At 35.6% G+C, this 23,957-nt stretch overlaps 1 protein-coding gene across 2 annotated transcripts in view; it reads right to left on the bottom strand.

The window, feature by feature from the left end:
• The window catches only part of LOC110466791 (sal-like protein 1), a 65,339-nt gene that overhangs the window by 38,138 nt on the left and 3,244 nt on the right, over positions 1 to 23,957 (bottom strand). The window lies entirely within an intron of this gene.

Below are 23,957 nucleotides of genomic sequence, written 5' to 3'. Positions count from 1 at the left end.
GGTAACAAGGTTTTATTATAAGTCTGCGGTATTTAATTCTCCGTTTGAAATACGTGTTTCGTCAGGTGACCAGGTTTTCCTGTGATGTGGGTATTCCGTTTTGACAGGTAAAGGCCTAAGACCACCACACACAATGTAATTTCCTCGGCATCAGTATAGCCTGGTATCAAGTGCAGTTAGCTGAGTGACATTTTTTGGAATGACTTTGGGAGTTCTTCGTCACAGTTAGCTTTAAAGAGTTACAGCGACTGTGATTTGTTGAATGTCTTGGGGGTTACACAGGGACCAGACAGATGACAGGATCAATGATAAGTTTGATGACAGGAATAACGACTACACAGACACAAGATCAACTGGACTGTGTCAAGTAAACATATCAAGATTATCAAAATCATTTTTTACATGATAAACTGTTTGTAGAAAAATGCACTAAGGGACCGTCTGGTAACAATTCCGATATAGATTAGTGAAATGTCTTTTTCTATGTGACCTACAATGGCAATATACTCAAATTGTCATATACCTTACATCAGCCCCATTCTACAGCACAGCAAGTAGACATGTCAAAGATTATGACTAATCGTTAATGAAAAGTCCAGTCTGATATAAAATAACATTTTCTAATCTCCTTATACATATTGAAAAATTATGTTTATTCCGCAGTGTTTTAACTCGAAACAGTTGTTCCGAGGACAGCTGATATGTTGCGCCAAACACAAGTGTCTTCACGGATCAGGACGTAGAAAGTCTATAAATTATTGAGAGATTGACACTGGATCAACGTGTACTAAGGACCAATATTTGTGTAGGTAATCTCTTCAAATCAGTATACACTGTTTCTAAAAATATTCAATATTATTGAAATATTATTCATTTAGCCCAAGGTACTGCATAATAGTATGAAAAGAATTTTTGAAATGTATTTGAAAAACATTTGACAAATTATAAAAGCAATATATTAGAAGCATTGATATAAAACATATTATACCTTATGGATTTTTTCTCCTTCAATGAAAAAGAATTAATGCATAAAAATAATAATCAAACTCCTAAACGATATGCATGAATAAATATTGTATGTATAAAGTTTAATTTTACATTCCATTTCAAATTTCAATGCTTCTTTAAAATTTTGACTATCAAGTCATCTTTATGGCGTAGACTGAAGTGCTATGCATAATAAATCGAGATCAGTTATCTCCAAAAATGTTTGCATTTTTCGTGTATACCAGTTTATATTACCGAGATCAAATTCCCAACATTAATTTCAAACAAAAATGGCTCCAAAAGCAAAATTATTTTCTTGATAACAGAAAATATGAAAATGTTGCTGTCGTGTGCAGATGGCACGTCACACAAGATCGATCATGTTTGGTAAGACAACCTCTGAATTGTGTTGGGTAGCAGTTTCGACAAAAGGTTAATCGTACAACACAGTAATAAATGGAAATTGAATTAACATTTTCTTTTAAAATTCCTTACAAAGTTTTGATATCTCATTAGCATTTTCTTTATCAAACTTGACACAATGTTTTAATATTTTATTAGGTAGTAATCTGCATAAAACTTGAGACGCAATATCTACCAAATAAATGAATATATCAAGTAATTCCTGTCAATAAAGTTGCCCGTATATATTGCAAATCTCAGAGTATCAGATAACAACTAGATAAAAAACATCCAGCTTGTAAAAACAAGAATTGTTTCTGATTTGTTCACACTAGCGGAAAAAACAGAAATGTTGATCAGCCTTGTGATACGTCAATATGTATCGCAGGTTTAGATTGACAGGTTATCAACTTCAGGTATAAATAGAAAAACGAGACAAAGAAATGCTGCGTTACAATAGCGTGTTCTATAAGTCATCAAGTTTGATAAATAGGGATTGAATCGTCCGAAAAGAAAAGTCACAAATTGACGACGATCTGATCCATTACTATCAATCTATAGACGGATGATATCCGGTAATTCAAGCAGAAAAGAATAACTTCCTTTCAAATCAAAACTCTTTTTTCTCCCTTTAATTTTCGATTTGCACTTCCTATGTTTGTGAAGTTTAAGGAACAATATTTTTTTTTTATTCTTTTTGAAGCCAATATTTTTGATAATCTAGAAAATGTCAAAATAACATTTATTGTGCTATAGTAGTGTTAAAATTCCAAACAGTGAACTACTGAAATAATAGGATTTTTAATCTTATGCTTCAAGATCATTTGTTGTACAAATTGTTTCGGAATTCTGAAAACCTGTCTTACTTGGATTATTTTCACCATACATTTAGTTTTGGCATACTTTTGCAAACATTTAACTGCAATATGTGATACACGCACAGCGTCAGCTGGGTCGGTAAAAAATAGAACTGAAACTCAAAAAATTCCTCAGCTAATTGGACGACTGTTAAAATTACAGGCCCATAAAAATGGCTTCCATTACATGAATTATTGATATAAAGAGACTGCATCCCTAACCTCCCCAGGGCAGACATATCATAAACTGGATCCAAAAATGAAAACCTATCCTCAAATTTCTGTCTGTAACAAGTTTCTCATGAATTGGCTCTGAAATGAAATGTGGTTCGTAGAATTTTAATGAACAATTTTCGGATGAAGTACCAAGTGGCTGTCACTTTTTGTTGTTCTTTATTTCACGCTGCTGTATTCAACCCCCTGACTCGGATAGGAGCTAAGCTTCAACAATTCTTCAACAATTCCTGCGATATATTTTCAGAATGTTCCTAAACTTATTTTCAGAATGTTCCTAAACTAAGTGTAAAAACAAGGCACTCTGGCCTTGGTAATCGGTGGATCCCAGGTAAAGAATTAATGGACCCCCATTATCTCAATCAGACATTGACTTGGGGAACTGACCAAAACTCGGGATGGCCTAGATAGGAGGAGCAGATATATCAATGTTGAATGGTGTTGGTAATGAGAGGAACTGACCAGATAACCTCCTCTTTATCTCTAAACATTCACATGGCTGCTTGCTCCAAGATTCCAGGGGCTGAAACACATTTCTCCCATTGACCCCGCTAACCAAATTGTAAGTGACCCCAATTATTTACCCTAACAGGGTAAATCAACTGTGTCATACAGGGTTCTGGTAAAATAATCTCATAAAAAATACATAATCTCTAGGCCCAAGTGTTGTTTTCTGGTATCAACAGTTCAGGGTATGACTAGCTTATCACCTAGTCAAATCACTATATATTTTAGGATTGATTGAAAATAAAATGACATAGATAATTATGCCTTATAAACAAATAAATTTATAGTTATATTCTAACCTGCACATTCAAAACTAATTAGAAATAATGTTTTTTAAGCGTGAGAAGGTATATATTAAGCTGAGCAGGCCATCAGCACATTAGTCTGGTGGAGGGCACCTTAAATCATCCAATCCCCAAATATGATTGTACCTAAGCATGGGGGGCACTTACAAGTGAAATCAGCCATACAGTCATATGGTTCTGGGGAAAAAGCGGGGACGTGTTTAAAATAAATCCTATGGACGTCAGTTTTAAAACTGAAAATAAATATTGACTACAAAAAATTAATATACAGGTAACATTTATTTTTGTTCAATTACCGGTATCAACAATTTGACAATTTCGAAAGAGAAGTACACAATTTTGATGAAAATAAGTTATCAAAATTATCAAAATCTGATAAGAAGAATTATGTAGTGAGATATTTCAAATAATGCCCTTTCCGCTCTGGCAAAAAATTATTTAACTTAGGAAACCCTTTGGGACCCATTAGCTGCCCCTAGTTTCTCCTTCCTCCAAACATATGGCAGATTCTGCATTTTTAGTGCCGAGATGATGACATCTGATGTCCTCGAATCAACATCTCCCCGCATCTTCCTACCATCTTGACACCCTGGGGAGCTGCAAACTACCCCATTACCAAATCTCTAATGAGGCGAAAGAATGAAGCTCCCATTTTTTACTCGGTACCAATTATGCTTTAATGAAGAAATCAGTTATACCCACTGATGTTTAATTATGATTAATATTATGCAATTTTGCAAGAATTAAGTTAGGTGAAGATAAAAAATTCTCACTGATAATAATTCTGTCTTAATTATTGCAAGAATTTTATTTCCGAAATGATGCTGATGAATCTCCTCTTTTATCAAAATTCTATTCATCAAGGCAGTCATTTGTTTTCATATTCCAAACGTTGATTTGTTAAACTTTACATTGTTGTCACTGGGACATGACCTCGGGATCACCGATCATCTGGCTCAATTTGTTTCTCCTATCCAAGAGCCAAACTGTTATATGCTAATTTTGAAATCTCGTAACTCGATGCCATCCTCCATATTATCTTATCATAAGTCGGTAGAAGTTTGCTGATTTTAAACAAAGTACCTAACAAGAAATCTTAGCCTTTTTGAATGCTATCAGTTAACAAACGAGGTTTATGAATTTCAATAATGATAATGAGAGACTTGACAAGTGAAATTCACATAAACCCTGTAATCATATCCCAATGGCCACCTACACCTTCACGAAAAAGACATGAAATGGCAAAAAAATAGTTTCAAAATAATACAGAAATTGACAGCTTTTACGGAAAGGTGGACAGGTGCATTGATTTTCTTACCTGTATCATTTTCACCTGACCAGGTAAATGGTCCGGGACCAAGTGTAATGTACACGGAGCTATGATGAGTAATAAACCAATATTTTATGCTTGGAGAAGACAAGAAAATAAGATGAGTGTTGTCCAAAGTATGTGAACGTGGGTATCAGAATACCTCCTTGTCCATACCATATAGATGCCTGTCTTTTCTCATCACCTGTTTATATAGGGGTATTCATATCATTTTCATATTATTCAAGCTGAAATGACACAAAGTATGATTTGCCATTCCGTGGCCTATTCAAGATGCCAACAATGGCCAGATGTAGGTGTAATAAAATACTCTTCAATTGCAAATTGGAAAACATTTTAATATGTAGCCGGGAGGTTATTATCTCAAATACCCCATACATTTATTCATAGCCACGAAATGATTCAATATTTAAGTTTTGGGAGGACCCAATGTACGTATCTGAGGCATATAAAGTTAGGGCTAGGTGCTCAGTTACTCTTCAATCCCCCCCCTCGTTTACCTGCCCCCTAACACCTGGGTCTGACGATCACCTTTCACACTGACTTTAATGTGCATATTTAACTTATCGCTCAATTGGGTTGATAGATTTAATAGGGAGACAATACAGTTATACAGTACTGTAATGGAAACAAAGGGCAATTACTCTGTAAATATTTATCACAGGGAAGCCTAGAAAATGAGGAAGGGGCCAGTTGCTAGGGGCTGAGGAAAAACGGAAGATTTATAAATGGTAAATTGGCAGAGGTTAGAGGTGAGGGGCAGAGGTATGGGATGGAGGGGTTAAGGGGACACATAACGCAAGTGAAAGGCACATTTAACTCAAGTCACAGATTGGAGGGCACATTTAACTCAAGTCACAGATTGGAGGGCACATTTAACTTGTTACAGAGTGGAGGGCACATTTAACTCATTACAGAGTAGAGGGCACATTTAACTTGTTACAGAGCGGAGGGCACATTTAACTCATTAGAGTGGAGAGCACATTTAACTCATTAGAGTGGAAAGCACATTTAACTTGTTACAGAGTGAAGGGGTGGAGGGCACATTTCACTCGTTATAGAGCGAAGGAGTGGAAGGCACATTTAACTCGTTTCAAACTGGAGGGCGCATTTAACTCATTACAGAGTGGAGGGCACATTTAACTCGTTACGGAGTGGAGACTCCGAAGGCACATTTAACTCGTTACAGAATGGAGGGCACAGTTAACTCATTACAGTGTGGAGGACACACCTGACTCACTGCTAAATGGGGGAATGTTCAGATAAATTGGGCTTTATATGCAAGCATCTGATTATGAAGTTTTCTCAAATACTTAAAGTGCTGGCTTATAATCGGATTTACCAGATTCGCTATCTACTACTTCAGCCTAACGCTTTGAGATTGTCAACCGCAGATGATTCAATGAAACGTGCATCTGTATACACATTCATATTGATTTCTCTCATAAAGTTATTACCAGTGTCAATACTCCACATGTATAGGACCTCACATTTCACTGATCAATTTCCATACATTTAAAAAATTAATATAGATATCCCAATATGAGATGAAAACATTCGCTGCCATTAAACAAATCCTGTATCTATTGTACAAAAAGCCGCCGCGTAAAGCGCCGTAAATCAACTCCATTTCAATTAAATCAAATTTTGTATGGTCTCATATTTACAACATATTAAAACATATTCATTCTGTATGGGTCATCATTGTGATGAAAAATTCCTTCCGTCTGTTTGGCATTTCAATTGTGGACTTGTCAGAAGTGTCACACACTGTAAGTTTGTCCCTGGAGTAACCCCCAATTGTATGTGGACCCAACAAGATGTCAGTCTCTATACTAAACACCTGTCACTACTTACTACTTATATCACCTCTCTCCCGGGTCAGATACTATCTCCGATTTAGGCAACAGACACGAATAGCGTACAATTGTCTGAGATTTCTTTATCAATGTGTTTGAGATATGCGTCAAGTAAATTAATCTGATCAGATTCAGGCTGCCGTTAAATAGTTTATATGTGACTTCACACTTAGATTTAAACGCATGTGCAGGCCGAATGATGTGTAGGATATGACAGTTGTTTTTACACAGGTGGCCCTGTCCACAGAGAATCTGATACACTGTCAATGCTTAAGTACACTACCCGTTTTTCCTGATTTATTGCTATTTATGCAACAAGGTTATCGGTGCACCAATATCAGTGACAACTTTATGACACATGTGTAGAAATATTTTGCTGTCAAATTTTGCTTCCAAATGTTTCCTATCACGCCATTTCTTCTCCATTTTTTACATGTCTGTTACAAGGTACAAATATTGATATCCGGTGCGTCAGATCTTGTCAGCGGATGACGGTAGAAACAATATTAATTTCCAAACGCATAAAAAGTATTCTTACAAATTCCCTGCGGAGAAATTTCTGAAATATTAATTATCTTCATCTGGTGATAATTAGGCTTTGTTCCATTGAAGTTGAAGTTAATATTCCTCAGAAAGCAAATAACTGCTAGTTCTCTGGAAGTGCCATCAATGCTGGCTATATTTTAAATGCTTTCTGTTAACATACCTTTTCCCTTTTTGGAACAACTACAGGCCATAGGACCCCTATGTCTACCCAAGGTCAAGAGTGTATTGGTTACAGGGATTGATTTTTCTCTCCACCTTTGTGAATGAGATGTTGATCAGAGGTACCTAAACGTTTAGCATGTATGACCTTGCCAATGACTGGGGTCTGTGTCTTGAATGGCCAATTAATAGCTGTGTTGCCAACCAGAGACAAGTACCTAGGGCTCCTGTCGACACTAGATTACACCCTAATCATACCCCCGCCTTGTCAAAGATTAAGTCAGCCCAACAACCTTTATAAACCTCCCTATGTAACCATTTACCAAGTACAATCTAGTTGTAACCTAAGGGTGACCACATACCCTGTGCACTGCCCATATAACCTGTCAGCATAACCATGTACACAGCGTCTGACCATGTACCCTGTGTGTATGACCATGTACCCTGTGTGAGTGACCATGTACCCTGTGTGTATGACCATGTACCCTGTCTGAGTGACCATGTACTCTGTGTGATTGACCATGTACCCTGTGTGTATGACCATGTACCCTGTGTGTAGCCATGTACTTAAGTTTGTATGATAACCCTATATATCTTATTTAATACTATATATCTACCCATTTTTCATACTTGGATGGTAGGCATAAAATTCTAATAGTATGCTAGTATTATTGATGTATCTAAACTCTGCCAGTGGACTGATCTCATGACTATAATATCAGTTATTTGCCAAAATAAAAATGTTGTTTTATTCATATACCTTTGGGAACCTTCCAAATGCTAGGGTACCGAGACATTAATCAAAGGGAGATAATTATACAGGTATTTCCAGCTTCACTGTATTTATCCTAATAGCCGCCCTTGACACTTGGCAATTAGGAAATACTTAAATAATGCAGAGACTATACAACCTTTAACTATTCTCCAAAAAATCCAAAATAAATTTTTTTTTAAGTTTGTAACTTATGGTGAAGGGAACACTGACCAAAAACCTTTAAGGGGAGATTTAAAGTGATGGAGCACTTTTTATGACAAATTCGGTAACTTAAATTGATTTATTCTTTTTACAAAACTGAAAATATTTATTCAAGAATGCAGTTTTTCTGACATTCAAGTTTTGGAAATGATATTATCTTTTATATATCAACAAGTTAACTGCTGTTGCAGTTTTTCTCCAGACATCTGAAATGATACATAAATCTTCATTTGTCTGGCGATGGTGGTAGTTGGGTGTTTGGGAAGTACTTGGCTATAGGGCTGGGATCTAATCCATACGGTCTGTATCTTAGTGAAGGCGCATCAGTCAAAATCTGTCATAGGCAATCATCTAAACAGTTTGATGAGGAACGATCTCCAGATCTCACAGGTAGGCTGACACACTGCTAGTACACCTACCCTCAATAATTACTCACCTTTCCTGTCTGCAGACAATACATATACACCCATAATTTTGATTGAAAACCAAACCAATCAGCTCATTGTTTGGGGTACAAACTTGGCTAATCTTTCATATCAAATCAATTTTGCTGATCCTGCACTTTGTGAATTGATCTTTAGAGTACGAGGCACCCTGTAGGGTGTATATATAAGTATAACATGTATCCCGGGCCACTCGACTCGTGAAATGTACACAGAAATGTATGTTAGGTGTGCGTCTGTCTTCATACAGGAACGTGATCAATAAGTAACTTTTGATGTACTTAAACCTGGTAGTACTTAAACCTCGTATATATCGCCCCAATACAAGTACCATTTCTAACAGGAACATTGATGTACTTAAACCTCGTATATATCACCCCAATATAAGTACCATTTCTAACAGGAACATTGATGTACTAAATCCTTGTATATATCACCCCAATACAAGTCCCATTTCTAACAGGAACATTGATGTACTAAATCCTTGTATATATCACCCCAATACAAGTCCCATTTCTAACAGGAACATTGATGTCCTTAAACCTCGTATATACCACCCCAATACAAATACCATTTCTAACAGGAACATTGATGTACTTAAACCTCGTATATACCACCCCAATACAAGTACCATTTCTAACAGGAACATTGATGTACTAAAACCTTGTATATATCACCCCAATACAAGTACCATTTCTAACAGGAACATTGATGTACTTAAACCTCGTATATTTCACCCCAATTTAAGTACCATTTCAAACAGGAACATTCCTCTATCAACAATTAAAGTTTTGTATACATTTTCAAAAAAGTTAAAAACATCTTCAGAACGCAACTGAAATTACACTTCATAATAAATTATATGTCTGCCAAAAACAAGTTTGAATTCTTTTATCGACTAATTCAAAAAAGAAACAAATGACTGAAATGTATTAACTTACCAGAAAACAAGATTTTAATATATATCCTCAAATGGACGTACACAAAAAAAATTCACATCTTGCATTCAGGATGTTGATTTTCCAATAATTGAATTATTTCTGAATAACAGCTAATGAATTTTTCACCTGATAAGTCATTTTCCTTATATTTATATAGAAAGTGAGATTTACAAAATCGTGTCTGTCAAAACATACCAAACCTTGGTACATGTTTACTGATACCCAACCTCATAGGCCAGGCCTACAGAGTAGCTCTTGTGAGAAATCCAGCCAATTCAACCCACTTGCACTTCCAGAGTATGTTTGTGACAAAAAATATATTCATATCCCACAAAATGACATCTGAAGTAAAGTTCATATACTTCACTGTCAAAGTGAATTCAATGTGAGATTATATCTGGCCATCAGAAACAGACTAAGAAACCAAATCGGGAGTTTTTTGTCGTTTCAACTATAAACAGCCTGCCCATCAGTCCTCATATTGATCTGTACAGACGGCCGATATCAACAACCTACATTATATAGGTGTCAAATATGAAATTAAAAGTGAGATAAATTTGTCACTTTAATACCGCTGGAAACCATCACTCCCAGCTACTTGAGTCAAGTCAAGTTTTGTGTGATAAATACCACTGCACTGCGAAATCTTCCGTGATACATATGAATTTCTTATAAAACACTACACACGTTACGTCAAAGGCTGTGGAACTCTTCAGATGTCAAAATGAACATTTCCATGCTTTACGTAAGAGCTGACATTGAAAATCTTCAGGCTGCCTGTCACAAATGAATATCCTCCTCAAAAGATTTTAAAAGTATTTTCCAAAAAATTATATGCATTAAAAATCTTTCAATAAAAAAATTAACTGTAAAATTTTCGCAGAAATTCAACTTCTAGAACAGTTTAAATTGCATGCAATTATACAACGCACATTTGATATGAAAGTACTTTTTATCGTTTTTAAATTTTGAAAAAAAAAAAAAATATAATGAAATTTCTTGTAACCCCAAGTAAAAAAAGTTTTGTATACAACCTCCCAATTCCCTGCCATAACTACACAACATGATAGTGTGCTGCCCCGAGGCCTTGTGTGTCAATGTGACCAGTGATAGGCCCCTATCTGTCACAGCATCTCTCTCTTACTCACCTGGTGCTCTCACACCTGTTTTTATAATGACCCTCACGAAAAAAAGAATGTTTAACAAACTGGTCAGTGCCCCGAGGGAGAAGTGTTGTCAAGGTTGTCATCGTGATTTGTCTGGACTTGTAGCGTGACAGAGAAGGGAGAGTAAAACTACTAATTGGCTATAAGCCTAATTCTAGGAGGTAGTGAAAGGATGAGCTACATTTACCCCACACATTTCTAATGAGGGAAGGGAGGGGGAGGGGTAATAGAGAGAAGTACTGTTACCCCACACATTTATAATGAGGGAAGGGAGGGGGAGGGGTAATAGAGAGAAGTACTGTTACCCCACACATTTCTAATGAGGGAAGGGGGGGGGGGATAATAGAGAGAAGTACTGTTACCCCACACATTTCTAATGAGGGAAGGGAGGGGGGGTAATAGAGAGACTGAAGAGCAGGACAGGACTGTGAAGGAAAAAGAACTGGACACTCACATTCCCATATACCTGTCTCAAAAATTCATCGCTTAGTCATCCTACAATTTCTAGAATTGAACTTTTTAAGTCACTAATACTAAAGTTAATATATCTAAAATATTAATTTCAAACTTGTTGTTAGCCCTAAAATTTATTTTATTTTCTTCCAGAGTAATCCCAGGCAATTTTGTGTTCTCTTATATCAATCTCTCAAGTAAAGGTTACAAAAATATTCCAATTTGAGGTCAATTCTCTGAAGGTCAAAAGTCTTGTTTTTGCATCACATTACCATAGTACGTCCTTTAAAAACATTCACGATTCTCACATCCTCAAAGTCAATTTCAAATTTAATAGAGAAATATATGATTTACATAAATCTTTTCAAACTTGGGGTCTTATTAAAAAGTATATATATATAACGCAATAAAGGATTTCCAATAAAATTTGTTCAAATATTCCGTGCTTGCTCGCAATAGCCCCTCCCAAGTCAGATTTAATACAAATTTAGATATGTCATGAAATTTATGCACATATTGACGTGGTTGCCATAACTTGCAACATTTATATCCTGGCCTGTAAATAATTCCTATCGAAGTCGTGGCAAGCATGATCATGAATTACTCTGTAATGTATGGATTCCCGGACAAACCAGACAACATTCACTTACATATACTGTATGGACTCCCGGCCAAACCAGACAACATTCACTTTCAAATACTGTATGGATTCCCGGACAACCCAGACAACATTCACTTACATCTACTGTATGGATTCCCGGAAACACCAGGCACCATTCCCTTACATATCCTGTATGGATTCCCCGACAAACCAGACAACATTCACCTACATATGCTGTTCCTCCTCACCCTAATACATTTTGGTATGGATTCCCGGACAAACCCGACAACATTCACTTACATATAATGTAAGGATTCCCCGACAAACCAGTCAACATTCACTTACATATACTATACTGTATGGATTCCCGGAAGAACCAGGCAACATTCACTTACATATACTGTATGGATTCCCGCACAAACCAGACAACATTCACTCACATATACTGTATGGATTCCCGGAAAAACAAGGCAACATTCACTTACATATACTGTATAGTCGTGGCAAGCATGATCATGAATTACTCTGTAATGTATGGATTCCCGGACAAACCCGACAACATTCACTTACATATAATGTAAGGATTCCCCGACAAACCAGTCAACATTCACTTACATATACTGTATGGACTCCCGGCCAAACCAGACAACATTCACTTACATATACTGTATGGATTCCCGGAAAAACCAGGCAACATTCACTTACATATACTGTATGGATTCCCCGACAAACCAGACAACATTCACTTACATATACTGTATCGATTCCCGGACAAACCAGACAACATTCACTAACATATACTGTATGGATTCCCCGACAAACCAGATAACATTCACTTACATATACTGTATGGATTCCCGGACAAACTAGACAACATCCACTTACATATACTGTATGGATTCCCGGACAAACTAGACAACATCCACTTACATATACTGTATGGATTCCCGGAAGAACCAGGCAACATTCACTTACATATACTGTATGGATCCCCCGACAAACCAGACAACATTCACTTACATATAATGTATGGATTCCCAGACAAACCAGACAACATTCACTTACATATACTGTATGGATTCCCCAACAAACCAGACAGCATTCACTTACATATACTGTATGGATTCCCCGACAAACCAGACAACATTCATTTACATATACTGTATGGATTCCCAGACAAACCAGACAACATTCACCTACATATACTGTTCCTCCTCACCCTAATACATTTTGACTTTATGGATTCCCCGACAAACCAGACAACATTCATTTACATATACTGTATGGATTCCCAGACAAACCAGACAACATTCACTTACATATTCTGTATGGATTCCCAGACAAACCAGACAACATTCAATTACATATACTGTATGGATTCCCAGACAAACGAGACAACATTCACTTACATATACTGTATGGATTGCCGGACAAACCAGACAACATTCACTTACATATTCTGTATGGATTCCCAGACAAACCAGACAACATTCAACTACATATACTGTTCCTCCTCACCCTAATACATTTTGACTGTATGGATTCCCCGACAAACCAGACAACATTCATTTACATATACTGTATGGATTCCCAGACAAACGAGACAACATTCACTTACATATACTGTATGGATTCCCCAACAAACCAGACAACATTCACTTACATATACTGAATGGATTCCCGGACAAACCAGACAACATTCACTAACATATACTGTATGGATTCCCCGACAAACCAAACAACATTCACTTACATATACTGTATGGACTCCCGGACAAACCAGACAACATTCACTTACATATTCTGTATGGATTCCCAGACAAACCAGACAACATTCAATTACATATACTGTATGGATTCCCCGATAAACCAGACAACATTCACTTACATATACTGTATGGGTTCCCCGACAAACCAAACAACATTCACTTACATATACTGTATGGATTCCCGGAAAAACCAGGCAACATTCACTTACATATACTGTATGGATTCACCAACAAACCAGACAGCATTCACTTACATATACTGTATCGATTCCCCGCCAAACCAGACAACATTCACTTACATATACTGAATGGATTCCCGGACAAACCAGACAACATTCACTTACATATGCTGTATGGATTCCCCGACAACCCAGACAACATTCACTTACATATACTGTATGGGTTCCCCGACAAACCAAACAACATTCACTTACATATACTGTATGGATTGCCGGACAAACCAGACAACATTCACTTACATATTCTGTATGGATTCCCAGACAAACCAGACAACATTCAATTACATATACTGTATGGATTCCCAGACAAACCAGACAACATTCACTTACATATTCTGTATGGATTCCCAGACAAACCAGACAACATTCAATTACATATACTGTATGGATTCCCAGACAAACCAGACAACATTCACCTACATATACTGTTCCTCCTCACCCTAATACATTTTGAGAAAGAAAAAAAGTTCAATGGAAATCCTATTTTCTGTGTTTTCCCAAATTTTCTTTACCTGAATCTTGTACTTAAAACACACTGCTCATCCACAGCAAATAAGAATTCTATCATACATTATTTTGAAAACTTGACATTAAAACATCTTTCAGCATCACAAGCAAAAATAACCAGTTATAAATGTGTTATTGGTAATTACTATTCTAATCACAATTAATTCAAAACAGTGAAAAAGCTTATCTAGAATCAAATTCATCTGAAATATTGGTACTTCATCCAATGCTGTAGCTGTGACCTAAATTTCTGCTTTGCTGTGACCTACATATCAGTGAAGTTGTGACCTACCTTTTAATGTAGCTGTGACCTACATTTTAGAGTTGATGTGACCTATATGTACATACATGTATATACACATCAACTGTCATCAGATCCCGCACTTGGTTGTAGGTGAACATAAATGTCAGTAGAAGGTATGATGTCTATTGTGAATTTATTTTTTTAAATAATTTAATATTATCATATATATTATAATACAGGGTGCAAAGGAAGGATGAATAGTAGTACACACAGGTTTATATCAGAGAGATGGGGTGAAAACAGCAGATCTTCCCTTCATTGATAAGACTTTCATCAAGTCTCAGGGGCAGATAAGATTTAAGGTAGAACATGAAGGTCAAAGGCTATGCATAAATGTACCATACTGGAGGGGGAAGGTAGGTCAGAGACTACATATAAATACACCATACTGGAGGGGGACGGGTGGTCATGATCAGAGGCTATGTATAAATGTACTATACTTGAGATGAGAAGGACAAGGGGGTGGGGTGTAGGTGATGGGAGGGGGAAAGTGTAGGAGGCATAAAGGACAGAGCATAAAGGACAGAGAGGAAGGTTAAAAGGGGACGACACTTAAGGAAGAGAGAAAGATAATGAGATTGGGAAGCTGGCCAGAGGATAGGGGATGAAGTACAGGTAGTGAAAGTGATGATACATTTTTGATTATCCCCATCAGAAACATCAGAAGCATGAAAATGATCAAGTGTAAAGTTCCCAAAATCTGACTGAACAAAACTGTGTTGACAACATGTGTCTTCGTTCAGTTTACTTATGGTGGGAACCAGAACTTTTTAATATTTATTTAATAGCAAGAAATTAAATATAGGATGATGCTTTTATCGTTTTAATTCAGTGTCAATTTATTCATAAGTTAAGATATTTATATTTTCTATCATACTTTGATCTGTTGGCTCCATCAAAAATAAATATATATATATGTATTAAGGTTTTTAATTAGTTCCATCTGATAGTAAGATCAGCCTGACGTAATTAAATATTAATAGGCTGTCCTTGCTATGCTCAAAGTTATGATTACTACACAAACAAATAATTAGTCCCAGTCCTACAATAACTCCGCTCTAATTGGTCTGACAGCTATATAATCAAACTACGGAACAAAAACAAATTAAAACAAATGAAAAAAGCGTCGCACAGGAAAAAAATCATTCCGATGTCAAAACTCCGTACAAGAGAGTTCCCACCTAAGTCCACTGGTATGCCTCTGGTGACAGAGACAGGTTTCCAATAAATATATCTAATAACATGTTATCAAAGTTAAATCTTATCACTGGAACCATCAATTCCATCGAAAATTTTCAAGTTTTGAAAGGAAATGAGATGGAACCCGTCACACAAATTAAATGGACCTAGGGTATTGTGTTTTTTTCATAACACATTGTCCTGTTACAGTTGTAGCGTTAGATAACAATCACACCTGTGAATGATCCCCTACCTGTCAAACACACAAAAAAAACTTAAAGATTCCATGTTTAAACAATTACATTTTAAATAAAATAACAAAAATCAAAACATTTCAAGATTACGTAGCCCAGATTAGAACGGGAAGCTCAAGATTTGGTATTTAATTATCATTGTTCTTCCCGTGCTAAGCCGAGCCCTGGATCTCCCAGACCACACACACGCCTGGAGAGGCAGTGCCATGTTATTTCATATTCATATACAATGATCAAATTTCTGATATTTCAGTCAGTTTCTAAACAATCATATGTGCCAGTGACATGTGGTGCTAGCGTTAACTGCCAGAGTAACAGGCCTACACAGGTTTCAGGGGAGGGGTGTCCGTCTTATCGCAGATTTAAACAACTTGATAAAAAACGTACCAACTCTACAGCATTTCCTGTTATAATTCAATGAACAAAGGAAAGAAAAATGATTGATAAAATATTTTGTGTGGGATGTGGATTTTTTTTATCTATTATGAAAAACTATCAATAAACTAAGTCACGGTTGATTCCAAGATATGTCAGAAATATGATCCGCGTGTATAAACAAATCCGTGCTTTCTAAAGAATTAATGAGTAAACCTTCAGGAATATAATGTGTACAGATAATTTTAACATGATCTGATTGGAATGTTATGAATGTGGTCTTAATAATCTCATTATATTGAGCTGGGTTTGAGGTCCTGATGTGAACACTTCAATACAGGGACCTGGCCTACCTGACTGGAAAGTAAAATTTCATGGTGTATTACACTCCACAACTCCCCCCATGTAATATGATCATCGACATCCCACAAGTGGCATCTCTGTATTATATTAAAAATTGGCCCTCTGAACCCGGATCAAAACCCACTACATGTTCCCCCTCCCAGGAGAAATTCCTTCCCATCCAAATTAATGGGTCAATTTTAACACAGAGAGAGTATTTGGCTATCCCGACTTAAGATAATAGGCCGCAAAATAAATTTCTCATATCTTTTGGTCTTGTTTGCATATTAGGCGTTCAAATATACTCCAAGGAATTTACATTCAGCCTTTGAACTTTATTAGAAGGAATATTAAATTCAAAAACCCATTCACTAAAAGTGTATTATGTGTTTGGTTCAAACCGGCTACCGGTACAATTGTATCATAACAAATAATTCTTTGATAATGACGAGGACTTGTGGAGTAAATATTAACTGTGTTATTCCTACAACATCTGTTGGCTTATCTCGAAGATTGAACTCAGACATCAAGTCCCGAAATAAAATCCAAATATTGACCTAAAGATATTTGAAAATTGAGATAATTCAAATTGAGCAAGGTGAAAAACAAGTCTCTGTATGTTTGATATATATGTCTTTTGAAGTGCTTCGTAACACAAATTACAAGTGCCAAACGTTCCACCAGGGGGCAGTACTTGAGCCATCCTAGGATGGTACAAGATATTATTTCTTAACATGTTACATTAAGTTAAGATATTTCTTATGTAAAAAAAATCTTTGATGCTTTTTCTTTTCGAAACAAGAAAGTAATTCATTTTTCACTCCTATTTCTAAGTAAACAATGCAGATAATTTATAGAATCATTTTTGCTGCCAAAAAAATGAGAGAAGACCAGAAGAGGGTTGACAGTAACTATAGAATCTATTTTTATATGTACTTTTATTACATAAGCCTATCGTGGATCAATGATCGGTAGCTTTGCTAGGACCGCAATCAGAGACATGAGAGGACATTTAAGAATAGCTACAGGGTATACGGGACAGCTACAGGGAATGTTAACTCTTACATTTTATACAGGTATCTAAATATTTAATTACCTAAATTACTAACTTGAGAAATGTATAATTATAAATCAAACAGTTTTCTGGCATGTCTCAACAACACTTGTGTGTCCCTAGGGGCATTCCTGTTCCTGTGTGTCGAGTCATTTTCTTTACATAATTATGGAAAGTTTTCTAACAAATAAAAAAGGAGACCCCACTCTATGAGACTGCCATGCAGCCTTTATGGACAATGAAACCAGTCATGCAAGTATAAAATTGAATCCCAATATTACCCAATCAAATTGACTCAAAGGAACTATCAAACACCTGTTACAATCACCAATCAAATAGGACTTAACGAAATCCTTATCCAATGAATGTCATTGTTATAAAGACAGGGACCAACTGTCCAATCACCAATCACCAATCATCATTTTATCTTTGTTTCAAACAGATTTTTTTTACATATTGAAGATAAAACTAAGACTTAATTTTATTTATTTGCATATAAACACATGTTGGAATTTAATAAAAAAAAAAAATTAAAAAAATCTACCTGATAATTAAATAAACAAGGGATCAAGTAAAATTTGAGATTTTATCAAATATCTGAAAAATGAGATTTAGAATGTCTGAAACAATAACATTTCCACAACTATAACACTGTCGCCTGGGATCTTGTGATCAGCTCTCTGCATTCTAATATACTAGCAACATAAGTGGATTACTCCATTTCCACTTCTAGTATTAAAAAATAAAACACCAGAAGCAATTCAATTTCAAACCAGTTTTCACACATGTATGACAATTTATGGTCTTTTGTAACCTTTTATAATTCTGACATTCAAATACCCAGCGATATAAAATCTTATCATGCTGTTTTTTCAATATTGGTTCTAAAGTTGAATGTCGCTGGACCTCTATGTATCCACAGAGACTGGTCAACCATTTATCATAATGTAAACTGCCCTTGATCGACGCCAGACCAGAGTCATCAAGCAGCAGAGGTTATTTAGAAATATGAAATGTCCGCCTTTCTCTCTAGTTATAATCTCCAATGGGTTGCTATCGAGCAGATAAGTACACCCAAGCATATCTCTATGTTCGACATTCAAATGTTATTTTTCTGTTCCTGATAATTTATGATATTCCTGTGATAAGCACACCTCGGTAAAAGTCGTTTGCTGTAGAGGGAGCTTTATGTTTTTGTGATTGATTGCCAATGCCGAATGTCACGGATATATATCATTTTGGTTCCAATAATACATATCGCCACAACTCTTCACGATTAATCTTTAAAGTTTAAACGGAACAATGGCAGAATTGCCATAAGTATGTCGGAGAAGTGAGCCCCTAGTCTGTGACATCACCCTCCATCTCGCATTATCAGTTAAGTCTTTTGTGGAATATTGACAGCGAAATACATATAGTCCAAGCCCACCGCCAACACCAATTTTTAATCCCAGCAACCAAATAATTTTGGCTTAATCCAAAATTATACAGCTTTAAAATTTCAATAGTTGAATTATATCAAGGAATTTAAAGAGTGGAATTGTTGTAACAAATGCAGATATTTCTTATTCAACTATCATTTAGTCATAGAAAACGGTTCTGCAGAATTCTAATCTAATCCCACAGCTTTGGTTGTTTTTAAAAAAGGAATTCAATAATGCTGTTCAATAAAAGATGTTTAAAGATCTAGGATTTGATGAAAAAATGGGAGTGCCACAATCGTGGAATATGCCCTTTGGTTATGACTCATGCTTCTGCATGGTGTTAGGATATTCTGGTTTACAACAAAAAGTGATTACATAACTCCAGATAAATAATACAGGTAGATATGTAAGTCATAGCAATAACAAAGTGGGACTGGTTTTTATACCTGTCCATTTATATTACCTACATTATACATTAAAACCATATACCTGTTTACCTAGGCCCAAGTCTTGTGTACCTCTATAATTACAATGGTATTTTCACCCTGAGAACTTTCTCTTATGTAACCATGACAATGGCAATGTTGTGAGGGTTGATTTAGGACCATCTACACAGGAAATGGGCCACAATTCCTTTATCCTGGACACAATACAATTCTCTGACCATTATAACCCAAATATCCCATGTCCAATTTAATGACCAATTTCATATAAAAGTGATATTGGATTGAGCCCCTATGGTGAATCTCATTCTCATGTCATACCTTCTTGCTAATTCTCCCGTTGAAAGGAATCTGACCACCAGGTCCCATTCAATGCCATCCTTGACCATTTGCTTATTTGGTCACGGTCATTTGGCTACAATTGAAGACCCTGCTAAGTAGTATTTTATGGCTATGCGAACCCTTAAACCTGTAATTGGGTTAGACTTAAGTATGAAAATTACTACTAACAACACAAATATTTAACAGCCAAAGTTGTAACAACTAATGACAGTGTTTTACAGAGAAGCAATTTCAAGAAAGCTATTCAATTGTAGTATATGAAAATTAATACTTTTCAAACGAGCAAAAGAAAAGATCAAGTAGGTTTGAAGCTATGTTGTAATTTCATAAACATTTGTTAAAGTTTTTTTCTAATTGCAGCCTTCTAATTAGATTTGAATATGGTTTGACAGGAATTACTGTTGTTTTGGTAATAAATTTCTCAGCTAGAACGATAATGAAATTACAAAACACAAACTCCCTTCAGTAAATGATCTTACATATTATGAAAGTCACATGTTTTTTTGGTGTTAAAACAGTTTCTTTTAACACAAATTTAGCCTTGAAAATTACTATATCTCGAACCCAGGCAATACATACGAACATCACCCAAACATATTCCTGTCACTTTTAAGACTTCTGAAATTGAAGCCATATAAATACATAACCTAATTTTTTTCCTTAATTTTTTTTACTTGGTCTCATTCCAGGATGTTTGTCATAGGATTAGGTTTCACACAATATCATTTATTACTTTTTGGGAGCCTTGTGACTTTTTTTTATTTGTTCCCATTCAAAGACTCCCAGCCCCCTCAAATATAACCATGATCTTTCCTTCTTCTGTTTTTTAACCCCACACAAATACCTGTGATCTCCGACTCCCATCCTATCCTTATACATATGCCTTCTGCCCCTTTCCAAACACCTAACACATACGGCCCATCCATAAATAATATGTGCCTATGGTAACCGTTATAGTTTATTTCTACCCTTTTCTAAATCCCTTTAATACTCTTTCCTAAGTGTGGCCCCCTGACAAATAGTCTTCTTCCCTGTTGGAAGTTTTTCCTCCTTTTCTTATAGTCCAACCCGTCTATCTATGATGTAACTGATTTTACCCAGCCGACCAATATAATATTCGAGCTATAATTGTTTCATTCTAAGGGATCATCTTGTTATTCCACTTGAATGCACAAGTATAAAACGGAATGACCACATGAATAGCCAGCAAGTCTATTTTCATCCCAGGTACTCATTATTACCCGAGTAACAAGTACCAGGTAACAACACAACGAGATGACCCACCAGGTAGAAATTCCCACACACCTATACTTACATTTCCATAACTACTTATCTACACAAGTTTATGGACACATAACCAGATCTATGGAAATACCAGAAATGAAAAGAAAATAACTGAATCCTTGAGATATTTCTTGACCGTTCACTGTCCAGGTGACCTGCAGGCCAGTTTTGGACAAAGTATAAAAACTGTCTAACACTTGGGAAAAAAATCAAACTGGGAGGATTTTGTACATTCTTGATGAACTGAAATATTCAAAGTTTTATAAATGGGAATTTATCACAAAAACAGTTTTTTGGAAATTCTGTTAAGTTTGAACTTGTATTCTTGACCCGTTTCTACCTTTAATTAACAGATATGCTAATGTGCTTTATTACAATAAACTAACGCATGATTTTTTGGGGAAGGATTTAAATATCTAATCAATAGATTGTCGGTTGGGTGGCAGTAGTATTTAGGACAGGGGAAACAATAACTGTTTGTTTGTGTACTGAAATTGCACCTGCAATTTTAAAAAGATATAATTAAGATTAAGATAAGACATGGAGAGATTGTGACAAGGTCAGATATATTACGATATCCAAAAGACATTCATCAATATCTTTTATACCAATCGATTATTGTGAAAAATTTAAATGTAAAATCTGACTTAGTTCGCCGAATAATTATATAGGTGGTCGATATTGTTCCCAAAGACAGATTATGATATTTTTCCTTTGATATTATATAGGTGTCGTCGGTGTAAAACTAAATGGATCTTCAAGTACCTGAGGCAAGATCTGGTTGTCCTCAAGGTCACAAATACCAAAAGGTCCTTGTCTGCTGGTTGGGATCCCTTTTCTGTAGAGATTGGTACAAATAACACCTGATCAGTCCCAGTAATCCTATCCGACCACCAAAGTTTTTAAATCTATTTGCACTGGAGTACAAAAGAAATTTGACAAGTTTTTTGTAACTGAACTTCATAATTATGCACAAGAAGACACAAACAGGTACCTTTAACACATACATCACTTTCCTTTTGGCAGAATATAAAAGTTAATATAAAAGTTGAAATGACTCAAAAGAAACCAGGATATCAATAACTGTATCTTTTTTGTGTGTTTGTACCACATTTGAGAGTTTTTTAAATTCCCACACCAATCCATTGTCATGATCACGCCCTGTACAAATATATTTATATTTAGTCTGGATAATGGATCACATTGATTGACCCTCGGCCAACCAACAAGTTATTTCATTTTCTAAAATATCAATAATAAGCAGTATAAATCAGAAGGCAGTCGTTACAGTTACCGGGATACCAGACGAGAGGCTTGGGTTAGGAAAGAAACTTCGGACTTGTCCTGGTATTTACATAAATTATGTTACATATCTTGCCAAGTATAATTTAGAACTTCCCAGTTCTTTTTAAATATGAATTTAATACAGCTATAAATTACTTGTTCACGATATCTGTGTGTAATACTTTTACTACTTTATAATTTGCTAGGCAACTATCTGTTTTTAAACTTGAGTCAACACTAAACTTATCGGTACATAGTGTAAGCTGAAAATTTTCGTATAAATATTTTTTTCCCTTTCTGCGTAGAAGTTAGCAGGCCGTTATCACAAGATAATATACAAGTTTGTCTGTTGATTAATCACACAGGAACAAGGATGAAAGTAAATACGTCCCGCGTGTCATCCTCCCAATAAAATGTCAATATGTAGGGGACAGTGAAGGAATTTTCGTGTTTGAATATTACAGACATATCCCTGCATCTTTGAGGCGGGAGATGTAACGTTGACCAAATGCGATCATTTGTATCCATTACCAGTCCGTGTAATACCACAAAAGCTAAGATATTCGGCTAGACTATCCTCTGCTAATGGGAAAAGCTGTAGAAACAAAGCAAAACTTCAAATCATAAAGTTTTATCATAACTAAGGATGAAAATTCAACTGATAATGGAGAGCAAACATTGACTGGCTAAACATCCACCATACTTTCACCTTCCACTTCCTCGAGACAGTAATATGTGTTTACAATATATCTCACAGATTAAAGATACATTTAAGGGATGCTTTGATATTTCATTTTAAGCTCGAGATAAAGGTCACATAAATGACCCCTAGGTTGTCAGCGGATACCACGAAGCAAACATTTCACTTTGGACCTGGACAGTAAAATTGTCCCACACAGGAATTAATTTATAGAGAAAAATAAAACAAGATGTATTCTACTTTAAAATTATGTGGGTTAATTGAAATAAGTATAAGAACACTTAGAAAATAATCAGATCAGCACATTCCCTTTCTTCAAAATTTAGCACCGTCTCCTACCATCAAAGGGGAGATAACCATATACCATTTTTACTAAGATCAATATCACAGAAAGGACTGTTGTTACAATTATATGTCACCTATTAATTTCCTTAAAAAATAAATATCAAATATATATTTAAGAAGAGAAAAGTTTTACACATAAAGTTAACATCAGAAATATTAAACTTTTTTTTAAAGTTCTGAATAAAACCTCCATCAAATAATTCATCACTTTTTTATGCAACTTGATAAAAAGTACAAGATAGAAATTGTTTTTGAAATAATGAAAAGCTTAATAATTGTTCTTGTTTAAGCAGTCTGAAAGAAACAACTGTAATATTTTAGCTATTCTATAAGCTAAACACCTCCC

Source organism: Mizuhopecten yessoensis, unplaced genomic scaffold (assembly GCF_002113885.1).
Source record: "Mizuhopecten yessoensis strain PY_sf001 unplaced genomic scaffold, ASM211388v2 scaffold11145, whole genome shotgun sequence".
Classification (NCBI taxonomy): Eukaryota; Metazoa; Mollusca; class Bivalvia; order Pectinida; family Pectinidae; genus Mizuhopecten; species Mizuhopecten yessoensis.
The sequence above is the reverse complement of the archived record's forward strand: the minus strand, read 5'-3'. Positions and strand labels throughout refer to the sequence as shown.